This window comes from Balaenoptera borealis (assembly GCF_965194805.1).
Source record: "Balaenoptera borealis genome assembly, chromosome: 5".
NCBI lineage: Eukaryota > Metazoa > Chordata > Mammalia > Artiodactyla > Balaenopteridae > Balaenoptera > Balaenoptera borealis.
This window is the reverse complement of record NC_138862.1, coordinates 124552273-124560464: the sequence shown is the minus strand read 5'-3', so window position 1 is coordinate 124560464 and position 8192 is coordinate 124552273. Positions and strand designations below refer to the sequence as shown.

Sequence of the window (8192 nt, the reverse complement as noted above, 5' to 3'; positions counted from 1 at the left end):
TACAGGAGCTCTGTACCAGAGGCCTCATGCGGCCACACCAAACGAGTGTGGACACCTAAGGTTTCCAGGAGGGTTCTCCTGCTGCTCTGGGTCTCATCCAACTGGTGTCCATCCAAATATTCCCAGCCAAGGTTATTTATGCTAGAGGAGGAAGAATGCCCGCCCCAGAGCCAGTTCTTGGGGAAAAGAAGAATTCTTGATATAGCCCGAGCCCCCAAAGAAGAAAGATTTCTCCGCAACAGCTAAAGGTTGGTGACATACTTTTCCTCCAACTCAGTGAAAGCTGTCCATGTTTGCTTTCTTTCCCATGCATTTCATTAGTGTGTTTTGTCCAAATGACCTTTGGAATAAACAAGAAGGAAAAAATTTTAAATCAACAGAATAAGCTTGATGGGGCACTGAGAGTTTATCCATCATTGATTCTCAACATCTAGCATAGTGCCAGACAGGCAGATACTTAATAAATGTTTGATGAAGGAAGGAGAGAAAGATAGGAGGGAAGGAGAGAAAAAGGAAAGGATTGGAGATTGCCATGAATGGAAAGAATGCTAATTTATCATTTAGAAATAATATGGTGATAACATAGTTGTGTTTTCAAAGCTAATTAGTTGCATTATCACTGACACCTTGCATCTTATTGATTTTAGAATCAATAAAACAAATTAAATCACTTTACAAATTGAAGGATGTATTTATAAAGATAAAATAAATAGTAGACAACCAGAATAGCAACAACAAAAAAGTGCTCTTTGGAACTTAAGCATAAACAGCACTGCTCATATTTTAAGATAAATTCAAAACTCTGTAATGTAATAGCCATTTGTTCTGTCTATGCCCAATTCTCCAAAGCAAATTAAAACAATCAAGGACTTTATTTATGGATAAATGCAAGCCAATCATGGAGGTGAGAGAATTGACTGTAACTGGTCAGTATGGTATTTAGAAAAGGTCAACTAATCAGAAACTAATGTGCATTAAATAAATTTACAAATATCTAGACTTCCTGCTGTTGAGAGGGATTAACCACTCAAAAGTATTTTCTTATGTGTCAAGGAAAAACATCTCAGTGCAGAAAAAGAAAAAGATTATGGAAATTAGCATTTTTTTTTAGTATCAATCTTTCATTTATTTAAGATCATACAGGCTACAAAGTTCAGGTCCAGCAAAATAACTCTAAATGACACATACATGGCAAAAGAACACACCACCGTGATGGAGGTAGAAGGGGAATAATTAAGCTCTATCGTTTTTATAAAATCAAGATCTCAAAAGGGATTGTTTCTTCAGCAATTCAGATAGTGACGTATATTAAAGTTCTCAATGTTAGGAAAAAGTCACTATAATTTTATGTCATTTTAATTTGGGGAAAATAAAATACAACATAGGAGAAAAATCTAAAAACATTTCCAAAACAAATTCAGAGAAACATCCATTCTGACACCAGTCTTGCAAAGATTGTATTAATGAGGCATGTAATTTGTTTTGAAGGATTTGCCAGAGTGATTTAGACTATTATGATCAGCACAACTGTATTATAAAAGAAAACTGTTGGTAATGTAGGTAGATGATGACTGGTGACTGCCAAAAAAAAAAGAAAAAAAAAATTTACTATCTTAGCTGCTGTGGGGTGTTCCCAAAGTTATAATAAGATGATTCAGGCTTTTGTGTCAATAAATTTCACCTGTGAAACTGATTAGTGCAAGAGCTCAGTGGGTCCCAAACTTCAGTCAGTGATCATTTTTGTCCTGTTTTTTTGCCACTCGTACCGCCATTTAACATGTTTTTTTTCCTTTAAATTAAACTATTTTTTAACTTAAATATATTTAAAAAGAAACTTAGTGGATATTACCACCTAATGTCATCTGTGATAGGCATTCTTTGGAGAACTCTTCAATAACAAAATAATAATAATAATTAATAACAATAATAATTTAAGACTATTTCAAAACTAACTCTATGAGATAGAGACATACTGGTAGAGAAGAAATTAGAATCCTTAGAACTCATGGGAAAGAGTTTGGATAAATCATATGCTCAGATTACAGTTTGCTTTTTGCGGCTTTATTTAAGAAGCAAGTTAATGTTTATATGACACTGAACTTCAAAGTCCAGGCAATAAGGAGGAAAACAGAGAGAGAGAGAAAAACAGTTGGCTTGTCACTTCTTGTTTTTCCTTACCCTGTAGCAAGGCCCCAGGGGGCAGCAGCACACAGACACTGGAGAGAACCAAAGCAGGGGGATGGGGTCTTGTCTTACCAGAGTACAGTACTTTTTAATTAAATTATAAAAATTTATTATGCTAAGATACAAGCGCTGTGTTTCCTGACTCATGTGGCACTTATTCTTGTTGGAGTTTCACTATGTCTTTAAATAATAATCTTCTTTTCTACAGTCTTGGTGTAAAATTCTTTACCTTACCTCCTTTGTATGATGCAATCTCTGACCATGTTGTGTGTCTTTACTGTGATACTCTTGGTTTATAGATGTGAGTGCTGTTATTGTAACAAAGTAGGACATTTTCTATATAATACAATGAAACAGCATTATTCGTTTCAAGTACTTCCTTTCTGATTCTTCCCTCTTGTGGGGGATTTTCACTTATTCTAGCCTCGTACGTAGAAATGTCAAGTCCTGGAAAAGGTCCCTTTAAAGTTGGACAGGTTGACAGGTTGACAGGTCTGTGTGTTCCTAAAAGAGTATCTGAAAGACAGGAAAGGAAGCTGAAGAGATTTTCTTCAAATGAAATGCAGGATAAGATTTCAAGAGCTAACTGTCTCGTCCCTCAAAGACAAGGAACGTAACTCTGCACTCCTTAAGTGTGGGCTGCACAGCTCCTTCCAAAGAGCACAGTATGGAAGCGGGCAGGGAGTGACTTTACAGTGGAGAGACCTGACAGACACACCTCAGCCAGGTGACCAAGGTCAGCATCAGCAGTGATAGCTCAGGTCGATAGCGTGCACCTTGATGTGAGGTGATGAAAATGGCACTTGGCCTCTACGGTCGTCCTCTCCAAAACAAATGACCCCAGTCTAATAACGAGAAAAACATCAGACACACCCAAACTGAAGGAAATTCTATAAATATCTGACCAGTAGTCCTCAAAACTGTCAAGGTCATTAAAAAAAAAAAAAAAAAAGTGTGAGAAACTATCACAGCCCAAGGAGCCTATAGAGACATGACAACTAAATGTAATACGGTATCCTGAATGCTTCCCTAGAACCAGAAACGGAGATTACCTACAAACTAAGGAAATCTGAATGAAGTATGGCCTTTCGATAATAATAATGTATCAGTATTTGTTCATTTGTTACGACAAATGTACCACACTAAGGTAAGGCGTTAACAGTAGGGGAAACTTGGGTGTTGGGTACACGGGAATTCTCTCTGCTATCGTATCAACTTTTCTCTAGACCTAAAACTATTCTAAAATAAAAAGTTTACTTAAAAAAAAAAAAAAGCTAACTAACTGCCAGAGAAACCACAGGTTGGAAAACTACTGAGACTCTTCGTGACTTCCAATATTTCCTGAAAACCCAAGAGAAACTTTGTAATCACATCAAGAATTAGGTGCTTGGGGCTTCCCTGGTGGCGCAGTGGTTGGGAGTCTGCCTGCCAATGCAGGGGACACGGGTTCGAGCCCTGGTCTGGGAAGATCCCACGTGCCGCGGAGCAACTAGGCCCGTGAGCCACAACTACTGAGCCTGCGCGTCTGGAGCCTCTGCTCCGCAACAAGAGAGGCCGCGATAGTGAGAGGTCCGCGCACCGCGATGAAGAGTGGCCCCCGCTTGCTGCAACTGGAGAAAGCCCTCGCACAGAAATGAAGACCCAACACAGCCATAAATTAATTAATTAATTAATTAATTTAAAAAAAAAAGAATTAGGTGCTGCTTCTGGTGGCTGTTACCCCAAGATTAATGGGGACAGATTCTAGTTGTACAGTCTAGTGCTTGAAGTTACCTCAAGAGGGAGGAGCCAGGAAGAAAGGCAGGGATAAATCATTTAATATACACATTCATTCATTCATTCATTCACACACACACCCCTGCAATGAAACAGTGACACTCTCTTTCCCGGTCAACTCTCCCAGTCTCCATGGACTTCTCTGTGTCTATCCATCCTTACAGGTGGTGTTTCTCATACACTTTCATGTACCTACTGCCCTACGTCTTTCTGTCCTCGGCTTCATCTACCACTTACTTGCCGTAATTCTCTCACCTGTAAATAGATCCATGTGTCTAAAATGTCCCCACATGCACAACACGCAGGGGTGCTCAGTGCTCCTCAAAACTTGCTGAGCCTCTGCTCTTTTAATCCCTCTTTTTGTGAATGATGCCACCAACCCCTCAGCCACCCCGATCAGGAGCTCACCCTGTGCTGAGCTATCCCACAAAGCCCCTCAGCTACCGAATTGTGCAGATTCTACCTCCTAAATGTTTCTCAGAGCTGAGCCCTTCTCTCCAACCTCAGAACCTTAGCTCGGCTTCTTACCATGTCTCATCCCAGAGACAGCCTCCGTCCCCTAGCCAGACTTCCACCTCCAGCCCATCTACCCCTCACCCTGCCCACACAGGGGTGTCTCTAACACACAGACCTGACCGTGCCATTCCCCTGCAGATGCCCTCCAAGATTACCTGTCACCCCTGGAATAAAGGCCAGGTTCGTCAGCCCGGCACACAAGTCCCTTTGTGAATGACAAGCCTCCGCTTGTCATTCTCCCCTCATCTCATGCCATGTTCCCAAACTCACCTTCTGCTTCTACCATATGACTGGGATTCTCTTGCCCAATTTCTTTCCGTGCCCTCCTCCTACTTGGGCTTCAATATCCGACCCAAATTCTCTTTGGCAACGTTCTCTGAGACTTCAAGCCTGAGGCAGGCGCCTTAAGGGATCCTCCTTAGCGTTCTAAGTGCCCCCCTACCAATCCAGTCCCTGTTCCCCCCCGCCACTCCACCCCCACTGTGCATAACTCAGGCATCGAGCTCAGTCATTAATTCAGTAATTGGCTAGTCTAAAGGCTAAAAATACAGCAGTGAACAGAACAGAAAACAGAACAAAAAACCCTGTCTTCTTGGAGTGTTCACTCTTTGCACACTGCCTCTGATTTTCCTTCTCCCTAGGGAGATTTTGAAGGCGAGAACTGCTCTTACATGCATCTTAAATACTTAGCATAGTACGCAGCACATAATTGGTGCTCAAAAAACACAGATGAATAGTCCATGAATGAAGGCCCGTGATTTTGTTCCTCCCATCCTTCATGCCAACTCAAGGATAGGAGTTAGAGGAATGCCTTCATCGTGCCGCGGAAAAACAACTTGAATGCCTCACTCCATCACTTCCCCAGTCCTCCCAATTAGTTCATTTCGTTTCCCTTAGAGCAGCAGCAGTTTAGTGGCGCGTCTGCATGTGCTTCTCTGAGGGTGTCCACTTGCCTCTGGAGGGAACAATTCCTACACAATCAGAATATCATAAATGCTGGTTGTTTTTAATTTTAAGAATCAAGCTCTAGATGAAGCACAAACAATTCTATTTCTAGAACAGAACAAAGACGTTATAAACTTTGTTGCCATGGAACCATGATAGTCCGGGGCCCAGAGCTTAGGGATGGGGCGGAAGAGAGCAGAAGTGGAAGGACAGGCAAAGTGGGTTAGTTTCCTCGGCTACAAAACCGGAAGTGCAGAAGTGTCGTGAAGCTGCCTTGCGCCGATGTGTCAAGAACTAGAAAATTATCCTTAAACCTCTGTTGCTTCTTTTTATTGGACAGCCTGTGGTACTGTTTGAGACTTTTTTTTTTTTAAATAAGGTGCACACTATTATATTTGTAAATTTAGGAAACTAATTGGATTAGCAAACCAGTGAAGGGATGGCATGCATATTGTGGAAGAGGCATGTATACTGTGTGCGTGGAATGCACAGTGGCCAGGAGGGGGGGTTTGTGCTCCCTCCTCGCGGGGACGGGCGTTGGGAGGGGGACGAGCCCAGTGTTGACTGCAGCCGGTGACCTCAGGGAGCTTTGGCCTTCCCATCAGTGCTGAGTCACTGGCTGAACTAAGGCTGACATGCTGTCCTGACTTTAAGGCCACCATGGTGGCCCCCCCTCGGCCCCCAGAGCCTCAGGGACAGACTCCTAGGAATTCAGCACAGGTGCTGGGAAGTCTAGCACAACCTTCCGGAAAGCCTTCCTCCACCCGATGGGGGATGTACGGTGCCGTCCTCCTTCCTTTTTGTCCTCTTTTCTGATGATGTCATTCTCGTCCATCCTGTGGAGCTGTTGGACAGAGCACAGCCTGTGCACCTGGAGGACCAGGATGAGAGGGGGGCCACGTACCGCCTTGTCCGGGAACCTTGTGCAGGATGCTCAACTCTATACCTCACTTCCCTCCCATCTTCCCCACATCTGTGGATTCTTGATTACGTAGGGGACACAGAGGCAGAGAGAGCTGGCCAGACCAAATGTTTTACCATCAAACTGGGCCTGGTGAGGGAGCGTCTTAAACCGTCATCCCCAGGGAAGTTTGTAGCATCAGGGCCCTTCCCTTAGGGCAGGCCGAGTGCAGCCTGCACCTTTCCAGGACCCATTCATCACTGTTGCTCATGTCTGCTCCAAGAATGCCTGTGTGTGCATGTCATGAGTGGGTGTTTCACTGTGATGACCTTGGAGAGGTTTCAACATAAGGCTGTTCTCCTCTGAATTCCTTTGGCTGTGTGTCGTAAGCTGAGGCTATAAGCTGAGGCTGAGCTGGGAGAGAGTTTGGGTGTTCCCCATTCCTGGATTTGGGCAGAAAGAGTAAGGTCTGAGAAGCACAGATCTAGTGGGAGACTAGACTAGTTCTCACTGGCCGCTGCACAAGTGTCTGGAGATCATGTGTTCTTACTGGAGAGGATTCTTCTGGGAAGGCCTGTGAGTCAAGACCCCTGGAGTCCTCAGCTGGGTGACTTCACATGAGTCACCATGCTGCTTGATGTCTGATGAATAAGTGGAGATAATGCATTTTGCCTTCACTGATCTCAAGGCGTGTGACCCTTTTGGGGGAGGGTCAGCAGCGGGAAATGTGTCATCGTTTCCCGTTGGTGACCACTCTCTTTTCCTGCAGACCGTGTCAAACGGCACATCTGAGCGGCTCGACGTCTGATTCTTGCTCTTATCTTGTTTTTCTTTTTCCTAATGTTTTTTTCTCCTAAGTTGAATCATTCACGGCTCTTCATGGCCTCTGAAATGAGCTGAATTTTCCTGGCCTTTCATTCGAATTCTGCCTCCTTCCCATTTTCCCATTCCAAACGCCCTGTTCTCCGACCAAATTCATCAGCTAAGCACTCCCTGGACACCTCACAGACATTTCCACCCTTGCCCGCGCCTCTTGTCTGGATGCACCCATCACTCCCACCCCTCAGATTTTACTTTCTCTTCTTATGTAAATACACAGAAACCCTGCCCAAGCCCCATCTGGTCTCTCCTCCCATCTCTGAGCCCATAGCCCTAAGTGTACTTGTGACACCCTTGTACCAGGCCGGGTTGATGGCTGCTGGCATCTTATCTGCCCTGCCTCCCCTTTGTGCTGGGGACAGGTCTTTCACTTTGCTGTGTTTCCAGAGCATTTCCAGAGCTTGGGGCAGGCTATAGTATGTCTATAATATGTAACGGGTGCTCCTTGATGTTTGCCTGAGATAAGGATGAAACAAGCTGCCGCCCTGAGCACTGCACCTACTGTTTGTTCCCAGGCCCCTTGGGTTCTAGGGGAGCCTGCAGCTGAGAGTAGGGGAGGGGCGCAGAGAGAAGGAACCCAGAGCTAACTAGGCTTATAGCTCTTCTGTATGGAAGTTTCAAGTAACATTAAAAAAAAAAAAAAAAAATCTGTGCTGAAACTTTGAAAACCATTGCATCCCACTGTTATTATTTCCATGGCTCATGTGATAAACAGTAGGAAAAAAATTCATGCCCACCATTGAACAGTGCACCTGTAACACTGAGAAACCATCAGAAAAGGAAGGGTTTGGCCCAAAGTGTGGGCATTTTACACAGAACCAGGAAAAAAAATCTGACTTGTAAGAAAGAGACAAATGAACTTGCTGAGACCATCTAAATTCTAGAAGTTTGCATTTTGGGTCACCAGAGGTCACAAGTGATGGAAGCTCTGACGTGAATCGTCCACGTGGTTACACCTGTCTCCTCCGTGCAGGCCTCGGAGGCCCGCAGG

The 8192-nt window shown here is 44.0% G+C and overlaps 1 protein-coding gene across 1 annotated transcript in view; it reads left to right on the top strand.

The window, feature by feature from the left end:
• Positions 1-111: 111 nt before the first annotated feature.
• The window catches only part of ZBTB38 (zinc finger and BTB domain containing 38), a 117184-nt gene continuing 109103 nt past the window's right edge, over positions 112-8192 (top strand). The window contains exon 1 of the mRNA XM_082392360.1: positions 112-248. The gene's annotated coding sequence lies outside the window, so the exon portion shown is untranslated. The remainder of the gene's footprint in view (positions 249-8192) is intronic.